This window comes from Urocitellus parryii, chromosome 11 (genome assembly GCF_045843805.1).
Source record: "Urocitellus parryii isolate mUroPar1 chromosome 11, mUroPar1.hap1, whole genome shotgun sequence".
Taxonomy (NCBI): domain Eukaryota; kingdom Metazoa; phylum Chordata; class Mammalia; order Rodentia; family Sciuridae; genus Urocitellus; species Urocitellus parryii.
In genome coordinates, this window is record NC_135541.1 from 124,838,085 (window position 1) to 124,853,407 (window position 15,323).

General features: G+C 55.3%; 5 non-coding genes across 5 annotated transcripts; 3 read left to right on the forward strand and 2 right to left on the reverse strand.

The window, feature by feature from the left end:
- The first annotated feature begins 3,529 nt into the window (after positions 1-3,529).
- Positions 3,530-3,603, forward strand: Trnan-guu (transfer RNA asparagine (anticodon GUU)). The gene has a single exon. It is a non-coding gene; the product is annotated as a tRNA-Asn (tRNA).
- Positions 3,604-11,683: 8,080 nt separating this feature from the next.
- Positions 11,684-11,755, forward strand: Trnae-uuc (transfer RNA glutamic acid (anticodon UUC)). Its single transcript has one exon. It is a non-coding gene; the product is annotated as a tRNA-Glu (tRNA).
- A 931-nt stretch (positions 11,756-12,686) lies between these two features.
- On the forward strand, positions 12,687-12,758 carry Trnah-gug (transfer RNA histidin (anticodon GUG)). The gene has a single exon. It is a non-coding gene; the product is annotated as a tRNA-His (tRNA).
- Positions 12,759-13,338: 580 nt separating this feature from the next.
- Positions 13,339-13,410, reverse strand: Trnah-gug (transfer RNA histidin (anticodon GUG)). Its single transcript has one exon. It is a non-coding gene; the product is annotated as a tRNA-His (tRNA).
- Positions 13,411-14,339: 929 nt separating this feature from the next.
- On the reverse strand, positions 14,340-14,411 carry Trnae-uuc (transfer RNA glutamic acid (anticodon UUC)). Its single transcript has one exon. It is a non-coding gene; the product is annotated as a tRNA-Glu (tRNA).
- Between the last annotated feature and the right edge of the window lie 912 nt (positions 14,412-15,323).

The window sequence follows — 15,323 nt, forward strand, 5'->3', positions numbered from 1 at the left end:
TGACTGTATGTTTTTCTATATCAGTTCTAAATTCCATATCCCTGAGCATTTAAGATATTTCTTGGATCTTGGGTGCACAGGACAAAGGCAATCCTCCTTAGTTCAGGACACATGACAGTGGCTTCTCTGAGCAAGGCCTTCTTTGTCTTCCATTATCTCCTGAGTGTATCCTACTCCTAGTAGCAAATGTATTTATGCTTTACTTGGGACAAAGGTATCATTCTAATGTAAGATGTTAAAGGCTAGGGGAAGCCGGGTGTGGAGTGTAGAGAAATCCTGTGTACTGTCTACTCTATCTTTCACAAATCTAAATGTGTCTAAAAGTAAAAGGTTATGAAAAAAGAGGGGAAACAGGGTGGGTGTGGGGACCTAGGCCTGAAATCCAACAACACTAGAGGCAGGAAGATGGCAAGTTTGAGCCCTGCCTCAGCAACTCAGTAGGGCCCTGAGAAACTTAGTGAGCCCCTATCTCAAAATTTAAAGCATAAAAAGGGCTGGGGAGGAGGCTCAGTGGTAAAGCACCCTGGGTTCAATCCCTGGTAACAAAAAAGAAAAAGAAAAATGAAAGGGAGGTGGAAAGACACTGATCAGCATCTCTCCAACAACATTTCTACATAACCAAAAGAAATCAGAAAGGAACTCAATATCATTGCTCATTCGGGAAAATAATGGTAATATACCCTTACACACCCACCCGAATGGGTCACTTTTAAGAGATAGTTAAAAACATGAGCTTACAAGAATTTGTATCTTCTCTCCCAATGGGAAAAAGAAAAACTCAAATTATCCTTGTTTGCTGAGGACATGATTCTATGCACAGAAGACCCAAAGAACTCTACCAGAAGACTTCTAGGACTCATAAATGAATCCAGCAAAGGAGCAGGATATGAAATTAACACCCACAAATGAATTGCAGTCCTCTACATAAATGATGAATCAATTGAAAGAGGCACTAGGAAAACTATCTTCAAAAAATAGAGATTCCCAAGTATATGCATATACATATACATTAGACCTCTACAATGAAAACTACAGGACACTAAAGAAAATAATTGAAGAACGCCTTAGAAGATGGAAAGAACGTCCTCCCATGTTCTTGGACATGCAGAATTAATATGATCAAAATGGCCATACTACCAAAAGACATACAAGAGAGGTCTTTCACCTCTCTTGAGATTCCCTCCTGCTCCAGTCAGAATGGCAATTATCATGAATACAAGTAACAACAAATGTTGGTGAGGATGTGGGGGGGAAAGTACATTCATGTTTTTCTGGCAGGACTGCAATTTGGTGCAACCATTCTGGAAAGCAGTATGGAGATTCCTCAGAACACTTGGAATGGAAACACCATTTGACCCAGTTATCCCACTCCTTGGTATACATCCAAAGGACTTAAAATCAGCATACTACAGTGACAGAGGCACATCAATTTGACAGCAATTCACAACAGCTAATCTATGAAACCAGCCTAATGCACCCTTCAACAAATGAATGGGTAAAAGGAAGGTGAAATATATATATATATAGCATTAGACAAAGGGGAATGAAGGAAAGGGAGGAGAATGGGCAGAGGAGAGTACAATGAATGGGACCTAAGTTTTCTTTGTTCACATACGAATACACAACCAGTGTAAGTCCACGTCATGTACGACCTCAACGGTGGAAAATTACACTCCAGGAATGTGTAATATGCAAAAAACACTCTACCATCATGTATGGCTAAAAAGAAAACAAAGTATCAAAAATGAAAACATAAAAATAATTAGTATCTTCTCTTGTGGTGAGAGAGTAAGACAGTGCAAACATCCTGAAAACCCTTGCTAGCTTCTCCTGAAGGTTAAAACACACCTGCCTCATGACCCAGCAATTCCCTCACTAGGTTTGTACTCAAAAGAAATGAATGCACAAGGCCTCAGGGGACCCCTATGGGAATGTTCATAGCCACCTTCTTCTCCAGGGCTGCAACTAGACATAACCGGTCTCCATCCACTTTACTTTATTCACATTTTGGGACAATACCAAAACACTGATCGTGACAACAAATGGATGCATAGAGAAACTTTATGCTGCATTAAAAAAAATGCAAACCACTGGCCAAAAAGTATGGTATTTGATCGAGAATTTCAAGAATAAAGCAAAACTAACCCTGGAGATAGAAAACATAGCTGTGATTCCCTTCAGTGAGGTTGTGGGGATGGATGGAGAACAGACTCCACGGACTTCCTGAGCTGATGGAAATTTTCTGTCACTTGCCCTAGAAGAGGGTTCCTATTGGACGCGATCCAGCGGGCCATGAACTGAGGATGGGTGCAATTTAATCTGTGAGCTGCACTTCGGTTTTTATAGTCCCCCGCCCCCGACAGACACACACACACACACACACACACACACACACACACACACGGTTGGGGAATGTCATTCACTCAGTGCACGTGTTACTACGGTTATTCGACCTTGTTTCCAAAGCCTCGTTGGAGTGCAAATGTCATCTCGTTTCTTATTTGGTCTAACCCGACCCCACGGATGACTGCAATACGTGAACCAGGAAGAGGAGGTCGACCACAACCACTGCATCAGAGGCAGCACCTCAATGCTCGGGTTCTCTGGTGACCGAGAACTGGCCAAGGACGGGGCTTCCTTTCCTCCTCCAGACCAGAGAGCTCTGGAGCCACCTAAAAGCTTGGCACTGGATGCGGGGGTGAGGATTGAAAGACAAGGGGGGCCACGTGAGTGCAGGGCCAGCGGTGACTCGATTCGAAGCGCGGTTGCTGCGGCCACAGCGCAGAGTACTGACCACTAGACGGTCACGGCGCCGAGCGGGGGAGGACGGGCGGCGCCTTCTCGGTCCCGGTGGTGGACGCAGCTCGGCGGCCCCCCCTCCGTCCCTGTGCTGGACGTCGCTCAGGGCTGCAACTCCGTGGCTCCGTGTTCACAGCAGCAGGTCGTCGCCTGTCTTGCTCCCCTCCGCCCCTTGGTGCTCCTGGCCGTGGCCTTCGGCCGCCCGGTCGCTGCTCTCGCCCGCGCCCACCCCAGCCTCCGTGAGCCCCGGGACCTCGAGGGCGCTCGGGTGCACCGGGCCTTCCCGGCTTGGCCTCCGCGGAGGCCTAGAAACTTGGCCGAGCCGAGGCTTCGTGCAAAGACCTTGGCCTGGGATAAACGCTCGCGTTTCCGTTCTCAGGGTCCTTTAAAGGACTGGCCCCGCGGCCCGTCCCAGGGCGGCGCGCTACGGTGGGGACAGGCCCACTCAGGGCAGGACGAGGAAGAAGCCTCGACCCCGGAGCCCAGCGGGCATCTCCCGGGCGTCAGCTTTTGAAATCAGCGCCTGGCAGCTCGGGGTGGAGGCCATTCTGCTGCCCTCTGGCCTCGGATTCCGCCGATGGTCAGCTTTCCAACTCGCCGCGCTGATCCGGCGGCTTTTCTGAGCTGTGGGAATTTGCCCGGGATTCTGCAGGAGCCGCGGCGCGTGGCCTGGGGGAAAGCGGCTTAGTGCGCACTGGAACGTATGGACTCCAGGTAGGGGACCCGCCGCGTCTCTGTGGCGCAATCGGTTAGCGCGTTCGGCTGTTAACCGAAAGGTTGGTGGTTCGAGCCCACCCAGGGACGCTTACCCTCCGGTCAGCTCTTTAGCAACCTGCTCTTGCCTCCCTGCAGTGCAGGGCCATCTCATCCTTGTTCTTCCTTTCTGCTCAGGCTGCCACCATTGAGCTCAATTCTGGGATGGTTGTCTTCTTGTTTTTCATCAGCAGCATAGTGGACAGGTACACTAGTACACTAGTACCCTAGCCCCAGGAGGGGCTCACCAGTGCCATCCCCAATATGATTGTCCTCTTCCTTTAAAGAAGGAAAAAGAAGAAAACCTTTCTTTCTTTCTTAGTTTTTGCAGTTTTCATTGACCTTTTCCAAATGGTTTTGAAATTAGGTTGGTTCGAGATTTTATGTTAAAAAATAATGCTACCCATCATTCTTGCACCACTACATCATTTCCGTGGTGCAGAGAACTGGCGGTGCAATTGCTGCATCACACTGTTTACCTGATACTCCTAATTTTTGTATATTTTACAAATTTATCTCCCCCAGGAATGATGACAAATCATCGTCCAAGTTACTTCCAACTCTATCCATCGCCCTCTTTGTGAACTTGCCAGGGTGGCCGACTTTCTCTTCATCTACCTATCCATGATTTTCCAGTAAGGGCAGTGCCGAGGCCTGCGGGGAGGGCCACATCAGAAGGCCCCAGTGGACATCACACACAGATATGCTGTTGCATGTTGTGCACAGCTTAACTTCCAAGATATTTTAGAGTCCTCCAATAACCATGATCGTTTCTTGGTAGTGACCTACTCACTCAGGTCAAGAGAAGACTGGCCCCTGTTTCGGGGTTCTACCAAGCCACCCGTGCAAAGGGAGGGTGTCAGCTCCTCCGTGTGGTGACAAAACACTTGAGAAAATCTGCTTAGAGGAGAGAAGATTTATTGTGCTTCACGGATTCACAGGTTTCAGCCCACAGTTGCGTGGCCCCGTGATTGTGGTCTTGTGGTGAGGCAGAACATCATGGTGGGGAGCGTGTGGCAGAGCAGAGCTATTCGCCTCATGGTAGCCAGCACAGAGCGGGTGGGGGCTGGAGAGAGACAGAGAAAGAGAGGAAGGGCCAGGAAGCACGCATACCCTTCCAGGGCATGTTCCCAGTGACCTACCTCCTTCAACGAGGCCTCACTCCCTACAGTTTCAATGGGTTCCCAATAGTCCTTCAGTTCCAAACCCAACAGTGAATTAATCCATCGAGGAGATCGGAGCCCTGTGATCCAGTCATTTCCCAGGAGCCCCACCACTGGACTATGGAGCCCTGGGGACCAGGCTTTCAACACATGAGCCTGGGGGCCATCCCAGATCCAAACTACAGCCAGGAGGAAATCTGGGTGCTTCCTGTCAGGTTTTTCCCTTTCTAGGGTCAGTCCTGTTTTCTTATCAAATCTTGGTTGGACTTTTCTAGTATGAAGGAAAACCCACAAATGCCAGTCCTCCCTCCAGTGCCAATGGGGAATTAGCATTCCGAAGACCACCTCTATATTATTCCTCGCCGGAAACAGCAGTGGCCACGTCCTTAAAAACCAGCCCCTCTGAGGCCCAGGATTGGAGCCAGTGGCACCCTGCCCCCAGCAGGCACCTGGGGCAGACCTGAGCCCTGAGACTCTCAGGTGGCTTTGCGCAGCTCTCCTCAGTGCTTCCATGTGAAACGTGGCTCCTCTCCTCCCCTCCTTCCGCCATCAGTGTTTTGTTGCATCAATGGCGTCCCTGTGGGTTTCTGGCTTTGGTGCTATGAGGTGAACTTGGGGATGATCTCTGTGGGGCTGTGGTTGACAGGGACCCATTGTCTGTGGGGTGGTACATGACCTCTAATCCATGCCATTCGTCTGTTTTGATTGCCTACTGTCCTGATATTTGAGGTTGAGAGATTTTTCAACTTTCCTTTCCAATATTTGGAATATATATAACACACACACACACACACACACACACACACACACACATCTGCAACGTTGTCCATTCCTGCCAAACTTGGGTACAGTTCCTATGGTGAGGATGATCCAATATGCAATGGCCCTCCTGTTCCATACAAACTCTTAGCCCTCATAAATTGCTGTAGCTAATGGGGGTCTTAGTGCTGGAAGAAAATGGAATATCTAACACGTAGGGAAGGGGCGGCTCTCTTGGATTGGTGTGACCATTTTGGTAGCATCCTTTGGGGATATATGTGTTCACATTTCAAGGGAAATAAATCCAAACAAAATTACTGGGTTGTGTTTAGGGCAGTGGTGTCTTTAATTTTCTGAGAAACTTCCATATATGAGAAAATGAGTTGTGGTACATCAGAGTCCAAATGACACCATGCAGCAATAGTGTACCCAGGTAGAAGGGGAAGGGGGACAACCACTGTCAAAATCAGTTTTTCTGTATTTCACTTCTACACTTTGTCCCCATCCTTAATGGCATCTATTACAGTGGTCGTGGTCACACCGAGTGTCACTACCAGCCTATCCAGATGGGACACAGAACCGTGGTGCCGCAGTCCGGCTGCAGCAACATAGCCGGGGGGTGACGAATAACTTGTGCAGGTTGATACAGCAGGAATGGGAGCCATTTATTGTAGGGCAACAGAACTATTTATACATTTTGCACAGCTTATCTTAATTAGCATAAACTAGATACATCAATCAACCAATAAGGAATCTCCACACTTAATGGCTCACTTTTGTTACTTCTCAAACCACTCCCTCTGACATTTTGCCAGGCACCATCCAGACTTGTTTACGAACTCTAACATTTTTCTGGCAAAATACCAGGTGTTATTTTTGACTTATTTAAAGACCTTAACACCGTGGCCCAGCCAAGTGTCCGGCTCAGAAATGCCAGGCAGGAAGAGATGCCCATGGAATGACAAGGGCCAAGTGACCCCCCCTTCTCCTGTCCTATCTGTGACTCTCTTGGCAGAAACTGTGTCACTAAAGCTATTGTTTGCACTTCCTTTGCCAAAGGGCAACAAAGCTGGGCATTAGCTGAAGCTGGGAAGACATATTTCATTGAGTGATTACTGACAGCATAGGACAGAGCTGAACTTCCCTCAGATTAGTGCAGGGGTGACAGGGCATTCTAAAGGGACAGTGACTTAGAGAGAGAGCCGGGAGCACATATGAAAAATGACAAAGGGCTGGTCACTGTAACCATCTGACTTATCTGGCCGGCTGTGTCTCGGCCACCTGGCAATTATTGGGAACTTAGGATTCTGTCCTCCCACAGAGACCGGGAGAAAGAGGTTCGCTCCCTCCTGGTGAAGACATTTTAAAAGACGGGCATAGAGATCTTTGAGAGAAACACGTCGAGACTGCAGAAGATGCACACCAGAAGAGAGGAAGGAGTTGGTGTTCAGCAGGAGCTCTGGGAAAGACGCTGTGTTTACTTACACTCAGGTGTTGGTAGAACCACCCACCACCTCTCCCGTCAGGCTGAAGCTTTCTCAGACAGGTATTCTCAAGGGAGGATGCTTAGGAAGGTGACCGAATGCTGCTGGAAGTTAGGCTGGGATTGTCTGGCTGCCCTGGGCACAAAGGTTTGTACAGAGTCACGTGTGCTGAGATTTCAGTAATTCCCACCTCCCAACCCTCTGTTCCATGGCCATGATGATGACCAGACTCCCTCCGATGGTCATGGCCACAAGGCCATCGTGAATGACATTAAGAGGCCAGGCACATCTGGTGACCTGGATGGAAGTATGAAGGACACCATTAGACGAAGAGTGGACACCATAATAGGTATGTCTTATCCATATCCAGGGATCTGGATAGAAAGCATTTTAAGGCTTGGTCAAGATGGAAAGTCACTTGTGCAACTGGCCTGAAGTTCAAACTGACATTAGCAAAGTCCAGAGTGTACTGATATTTTGAAAAAACAAAGCCACACCAACAAATCACTGGTGGTAATGATGGTAGGGGCTGGGGTGAGACTACATGCGGTCAAAATGAACCCCGTGTTCACTGAAAGCCCAACATATTACTACTGCAAAGGAGAAGCCAACGTTATGCTGAAATATAGTAGAGGTATTTTATAAGACATTATGCTAAATGTATTACTTGGAGTGATTGAGGGTATAGGAGTAGTTAATTTTACATGTCAGCTTGGATAGACCAGAAGGTGCTGTGACATTTGGTAAAACACTTCTGAGTATGTCTCCAAAAGTGTTTCTGGATGAGATTACCATTTGAATCATAAACTGAATAAAGCAGATTGCCCTCCTCCATGTCTATGAGCCTCATTCAGTCAACTGGAAGCCCTGGATTACAACAACAAAACAAGAAGAAGAAAAATAAAATAAAAACAAGGTTAAGGAAGAATTCTCTCTGTGTGTCTCTCTTTTAAATACACATCTTTAGTTGTCAATGGACCTTTATTTCATTGATTTATTTATAGGTGGTGCTGAGAATCAAACCCAGTGCCTCACAGTTGCCAGGCAAGTGCTCCACCTCTGAGCCACAAGCCCAGCTCCTCTTTCTCTCTTCTACACTGTCTTTGAGCTGAGACATCAGTTTTTGAACTACAGCATGGGCTCTCCTGGATCAGATGCAGGTCTAGGATTTCTCCGTGTCCATGATCACGTGAGCCAATGCCTTTTTATAAGCCTCTCTATTCAAATAATGTTTGAACCATATGGGTTTTGTTTCTCTAAAGAATTCAGACCGGTTCAATCTTTAGAGTAGTTTTGTTCTCCATGCCTTTGAAAAATGCAGAGGAGAATAGAAGAAATTGTGGACAGTCCTCAAAGAAGAACAGTAGGGATCAGTGAACATTTTGTACTCTTCATTTTAAAAAAGGTGCAAAGCCTGGTGTTATTGGCGCTATCTTCAAGGGTATCAAGGGTGCTGGGAAGTTTTGTTTGCCTTAATGTTTTCTAAACAACGTCCAGGACAAACAAGGAGAAATATACTTAGATTTCATGTAGTACATGTGTTTTTTTAAAAGTAGTTCACATACTATCTTAAGAGAGGTCCCTTGTAGCTTTTACCCAGTTTCCTCAAATTGTAACATTTGGTGGTATTTACAAAACGGTGGTGTTTTTTTTTTAAATATGGCATGTAGTATGGTACCAGGACACTGACATTGATATAAGCAAAAATATTTTCATCACCACAAAAGTCCACCACGAGGCCCCCTATTTTTAGATTAAACTTTATTTATTTTTTTAGTTGCTGATAGAACATTATTTTTGTTTATTTATATGTGGTGCTGAGCATCAAACCCAGTGCCTCACACATGCTAGGCAAGCATTTTACTACCGAGTTGCCACCCCAGCCCCCTGGAGGCCCTTTTGGAGTGATAGTCTCCTCTCTTCAGGACGGCCCCTCCTTTCCTCTTTAACCCTGGCCACCTCTAATGGACTTGCATTCCTGTGGTTTATTCTTTTCAACATGATGTATGAATGGAACCCCGTGTTTAGCCTTTGGGATTACAGTTTTCACCAGGAAAGGGGTGTGGAACTCTGTCAACAGCATTGTCTTCTTTTCTTTTCTTTTGGGTGGTGCTGGGATTGAGTGCCACTGGCTTTCTATTCGTGGATTGGTAGCTTTATGTGGGTTTTCTTCTGGAGACAGTTTTCAAGTTCTTCTGGAGAACCAGCCCTGTATCCCTGGAATAAACTCCACGTGGTCATGGTTTATAATTCCTTTTCTATATTGCTGAGTCATATTTGTCAAGCTGTTTTTACATCGATATTCATTAGGGATATTCGTCTGTAGTTTTTGTTGTTGTATATTTCTTTGTCTGGTTTTGGATTCAGGGCCAAGAAAGCTTCAAAGAAATAGTTGGGAAGTCTCCCCCCCCCCCTCCATCTTCTGGAAGAGACTACACAGAACTGGTGGTAAATCTTCCTAAACCCTTGGCAGAATTCTCCAGCGAAATCACCTGGACCTGGAGATATCTTTTCTGGCTATTTTAAAAGTCAGAATCCAATTTCTTCCATCATGGTGGAGTGCTCCAGATGATCTCTTGGGTATTGTGCGAGATGCGGTAGTTTGTAGTTTTGAGCAATTCCCCCAGTTCATCTAGGTTGTCATATTTATGAGTACAGACAATGTTCCAAAGTTTCTCCTTGTTATTTTGTTAGCATTACAAGTCTGTAGTGCCTGGAGTCTCTGTTTCATTTCTGATTCTCTTAATGGCTGTGGTCTTCTTTCCTTTATTGATATTATCCATCTTTTCAAAAAATCCAGCTCTGTTTCTTTGGTTTTCTCTATTATTTTTCTCTTTTCCCGGGCATCGATTTCTGCGCTGACCTTTATTATTTCCTCCCTCGCGTTAGCTTTGGATAGTGTTTCCTCTCCCCGCGCGTTGTTTCTGGAGGTGGGGGCTTAGCCTGTGGATCTGAGACCATCCAGCTTTTCTAGCTTGGGCGCCCAAGGCCTTGAATTCCCGCCCCCACCCCCGCGCCCGCCCTGCCTAAGCTCCCTCCTCTAAGTTTCCAAATGTTGAAATCTCATCGGATCTTTAAAAGCAGCCAAACCCCTTTGCTGCCCGTGGTGTCCAAAACCTCCAAGGCGCGATTTAGTCGCAGACTTCAACCGAGTCGGAAAGTGGCAGAAACTCGTCGGGGTTTCCTTTGCCAGGAGGGCGGGGAGGAGGCGCTGAGGAGCGGGTACAGGCTTTGGGGAGTGGGGGAGAGGGCGGGGGCGGAGGACCCTGCGGTGCCTGGTTGGACTGGGAAGGACAAGCATTTGGCCAGAGCCAAGAGTACCAGGGCTGACGCTGCGGGAACGGGCCTGGGTGGCCCGCAGCTCGCAGAGGTGTCGTACACATTCCGGGAGCCCAGAAGCCACCGGCTCCTGCAGCTCAGACAGCGGGAGAGTGGGCCCCGGAGCACCGTGCGCACGGGGCGTGCTCGGGAGCTGGGGGCCCCGCAGGAGGAGGTGGGAGCCCCCCAGGAGGAGCCGTAGCGCCGGGCCCCCAGGGTCCTTGGCTTCCCCGTTGGCGCGGAAGCCCTACACCAGGGCTCCCCCGGAGCCCATCGTTGTCCTTGCTGCGGCGATCACGGGTGCTTCGCCGGGCCTTTCGCCACCAACACGTTGCTGCGGGGGGGGGGGCAGAACCTCGAAGGGCAGTCGCCTGTGTTCTGTCGTGGGCAGCCGCACTGGGGCACAGGAGCGCCTCGGTTTCGGCGGGGGAGCCCTCGAACGGCTGGTTGGCGTAGGTGTCCTGGCCCAGACTCCCCCCGGAGGGGACGTGCTCGTTTTCCCGACAGTAACTTCTCGGGCAAACAGTCGCTGAGCAGGAAGCGGGAGGCAGAGGAGGCAGCGGAGCGGAGGAAGCGGGAGGAAGGGAAGGAGGCCCCAGGAGGCCGGCGAAGGCCGCGGGACCGGCGGCGTGCGCGTCCATCAGCGGCGGAGAGGGAGCCACCGCTCCCTGCAGCCTCGCCCAGCACTGGCACCCAGGCCCGCCTGCTGGCCGTGAGTCCCGCGGAGACCCGGGTGCGGACGGGCGGACCGGCGGGAGCCGCGGTTGGGGATCGCGCCCTCCCCCGCGGCCCCGGGACCTCCCCGAGCTGACCGGCGTTGGGGGCGCGAGCGCCAAGGCGCGCTGCTCGCGGGGCGCGAGGGCTTCTCCTCACTTCGCGTTCGGTGCTGACGGGCGGGTCCGCGAGACGGGGACGCGCGAAGACCGAGCGCAGGGACTCGAGCGGCAGAGACGTCCTGCGCCGGCGTCTGGCTCCGCGCTCCTGAGCGGGCGCCGACAGCAATGAGCCCCCCGCGCGGTGGGCGTCCGGAACCGGCCAGTCCCCAGCAGCCCCGACCTCCGCAGGGCGATGACTGTGGGCCTGCTGCTCGCCGAGGGCCGAGGAGGCCGATTCGGGGCCAGAAGCCGCGGTGGCGACGAGGGTGCGCTGGGCGCTGGCGCCAGGCTGTGCGAAAGCTGGACCGGGCGGAACCGGGGCGGGCTCCTGTGCTTGGCCTCCGCCAGAGACTCGCCCAGGCCTGGGCGGGAGGGAGGCGTCGCGGCAGGGCGGTGGCGGACGCGCTCGAGGCACTGAGGAGTCGCCCGGCTCCGCGGCTCCAGCCTTCCCAGGGGGCGCCTTGGGTCTCACCTGTGCCTCCGCGCACAGCAGCCAGCACAAGGAGGCGCACCTGGGGAAGCCTTCCGTCCCTCCCTGGTGGTCTAGTGGCTAGGATTCGGCGCTTTCACCGCCGCGGCCCGGGTTCGATTCCCGGTCAGGGAACCTCTTTTGCCCGGGCCTCAAGGCCCTGCCCGGCCGGCTGGGCTGCGGGGCGGCCACTCCACCGCGCTCCCCTTCCCTGTCCTCACCGCAGCCCCAACCTAACGCGGCGCTTCCCATCGCTCTTTTCCGAAAGAAAGCCCAAACCAAGGCCACTCGCACTCCGACGCCGAGATGGCCAGGACAGCGAAACGCGCGGCTCGCGCGGCCCTAACCGCCGCCTTCCCACCTCTGCTTCCTCTCCCCTTTTCCGCCCTTACCCGCTGCCCACCGGTGGACAGGCTCTCCCGGACACCCCAGCACCCTTCGGTGGATGGCCCCAGGACCCTTCCTGCGAGGTCTCCCCCCCTCCCGTCCCTTTAGGAGCCCCACACCCAGGGGTTCAGACTGGTGGCGAAGCCCAGGGGAGTTCGGTGGCGCTCTCCCGACAGAGAAGGCCGCAAGACTGAGCCCAAGCCTCGCGCTGCCCACAGCGAAAGCCAGGCCTCGCGGCATTTCCAGGCCAGACGAGCCCCGCGTGCCCCCCACCCCCGCCCTGCCCCGGCTGCTCCAGCGGCGGCGTCCCGCAGACGCCCGGGTGCCCACTCCCCGCGCCCGGACCGCGGGCGCCCTCTGCCTGCTCCGCCCGCCCCCCGCCGGCCGTCCGCTGGCTCCCGCTCCCGGCGCTCCACTCGGCTGGGGTCGGGGGCGGGCGACAGACAGCGTGGCGGGCGGGTGCGGGAGAGGTGCGGGCGGTGATGCCCACCACTCCCGCGGGCCCGGGTGCTGAGGTCGCGACGGAGATGCGGCGAGGGCGCTGGCCTTCATTTGCGCGCTGCGGGCACAGGCCCTCTGCCCGGCGCCGTCTGCACGGCGGCCAGGGCGCAGGACGTGGATCCGGGCTCCTCCATCAGAACCAGGGCGAGCGCCGCCCTCGGCGCCGTGCCTGTGGCGCGCCGTGATCGTATAGTGGTCAGTACTCTGCGTTGTGGCCGCAGCAACCTCGGTTCGAATCCGAGTCACGGCAGCGCGGCCGCCTCCCTGGACCCTGCCTTTTGTTTACTGCCTCCTTAAGACGACTCGGTGGCCGCGCGCCCTCTGACAGCCACACTCCAGCCCAGGGCTTGCCGCGGGCCACCGCGCACCAGTCTCCACCAGGATGACACACGCCGTGGTGCGTCCCCAGGGTCCCTGACCGCGGAGGGACGCGCGGGCCTGGTCCGCAGGGCTCCCGGGGTGCGCGGAAGGACTTCGATGACCGGGAATCCAGACCTGCGGGGAGAGCGCTGAATCCTCTCCACCAGCGCCGTTCTCCTTCTTGTTAAAAGTACTTTTTCCGACTGCTCGGATCTAATATTAAAAGGTCCTTCCTGTGACTACTAAAAAGACCCCAGCGACATGAGAACTCGCTGCCGCTGGGGTCGATTCCAAAGCTTAGAGAGGGACACGGAGTGGGCAGGTTAGGTGTGTGTCATCCTGGTGGCGACTGGTGCGCGGAGGCCCGCGGCAAGTGCTGGGCTGGAGTGTGGCTGTCAGAGGGCGCGCGGCCACCGAGTCGTCTTAAGGAGGAAGTAAACAAAAGGCAGGGTCCAGGGAGGCGGCCGCGCTGCCGTGACTCGGATTCGAACCGAGGTTGCTGCGGCCACAACGCAGAGTACTGACCACTATACGATCACGGCGCGCCACAGGCACGGCGCCGAGGGTGGCGCTCGCCCTGGTTCTGATGGAGGAGCCCGGATCCACGTCCTGCGCCCTGGCCGCCGTGCAGACGGCGCCGGGCAGAGGGCCTGTGCCCGCAGCGCGCAAATGAAGGCCAGCGCCCTCGCCGCATCTCCGTCGCGACCTCAGCACCCGGCCCCGGGAGTGGTGGGCGTCACCGCCCGCACCTCTCCCGCACCCGCCCGCCACGCTGTCTGTCGCCCGCCCCCGACCCCAGCCGAGTCGAGCGCCGGGAGCGGGAGCCAGCGGACGGCCGGCGGGGGGCGGGCGGAGCAGGCAGAGGGCGCCCGCGGTCCGGGCGCGGGGAGTGGGCACCCGGGCGTCTGCGGGACGCCGCCGCTGGAGCAGCCGGGGCAGGGCGGGGGTGGGGGGCACGCGGGGCTCGTCTGGCCTGGAAATGCCGCGAGGCCTGGCTTTCGCTGTGGGCAGCGCGAGGCTTGGGCTCAGTCTTGCGGCCTTCTCTGTCGGGAGAGCGCCACCGAACTCCCCTGGGCTTCGCCACCAGTCTGAACCCCTGGGTGTGGGGCTCCTAAAGGGACGGGAGGGGGGGAGACCTCGCAGGAAGGGTCCTGGGGCCATCCACCGAAGGGTGCTGGGGTGTCCGGGAGAGCCTGTCCACCGGTGGGCAGCGGGTAAGGGCGGAAAAGGGGAGAGGAAGCAGAGGTGGGAAGGCGGCGGTTAGGGCCGCGCGAGCCGCGCGTTTCGCTGTCCTGGCCATCTCGGCGTCGGAGTGCGAGTGGCCTTGGTTTGGGCTTTCTTTCGGAAAAGAGCGATGGGAAGCGCCGCGTTAGGTTGGGGCTGCGGTGAGGACAGGGAAGGGGAGCGCGGTGGAGTGGCCGCCCCGCAGCCCAGCCGGCCGGGCAGGGCCTTGAGGCCCGGGCAAAAGAGGTTCCCTGACCGGGAATCGAACCCGGGCCGCGGCGGTGAAAGCGCCGAATCCTAGCCACTAGACCACCAGGGAGGGACGGAAGGCTTCCCCAGGTGCGCCTCCTTGTGCTGGCTGCTGTGCGCGGAGGCACAGGTGAGACCCAAGGCGCCCCCTGGGAAGGCTGGAGCCGCGGAGCCGGGCGACTCCTCAGTGCCTCGAGCGCGTCCGCCACCGCCCTGCCGCGACGCCTCCCTCCCGCCCAGGCCTGGGCGAGTCTCTGGCGGAGGCCAAGCACAGGAGCCCGCCCCGGTTCCGCCCGGTCCAGCTTTCGCACAGCCTGGCGCCAGCGCCCAGCGCACCCTCGTCGCCACCGCGGCTTCTGGCCCCGAATCGGCCTCCTCGGCCCTCGGCGAGCAGCAGGCCCACAGTCATCGCCCTGCGGAGGTCGGGGCTGCTGGGGACTGGCCGGTTCCGGACGCCCACCGCGCGGGGGGCTCATTGCTGTCGCCGCCCGCTCAAGAGCGCGGAGCCAGACGCCGGCGCAGGACGTCTCTGCCGCTCGAGTCCCTGCGCTCGGTCTTCGCGCGTCCCCGTCTCGCGGACCCGCCCGTCAGCACCGAACGCGAAGTGAGGAGAAGCCCTCGCGCCCCGCGAGCAGCGCGCCTTGGCGCTCGCGCCCCCAACGCCGGTCAGCTCGGGGAGGTCCCGGGGCCGCGGGGGAGGGCGCGATCCCCAACCGCGGCTCCCGCCGGTCCGCCCGTCCGCACCCGGGTCTCCGCGGGACTCACGGCCAGCAGGCGGGCCTGGGTGCCAGTGCTGGGCGAGGCTGCAGGGAGCGGTGGCTCCCTCTCCGCCGCTGATGGACGCGCACGCCGCCGGTCCCGCGGCCTTCGCCGGCCTCCTGGGGCCTCCTTCCCTTCCTCCCGCTTCCTCCGCTCCGCTGCCTCCTCTGCCTCCCGCTTCCTGCTCAGCGACTGTTTGCCCGAGAAGTTACTGTCGGGAAAA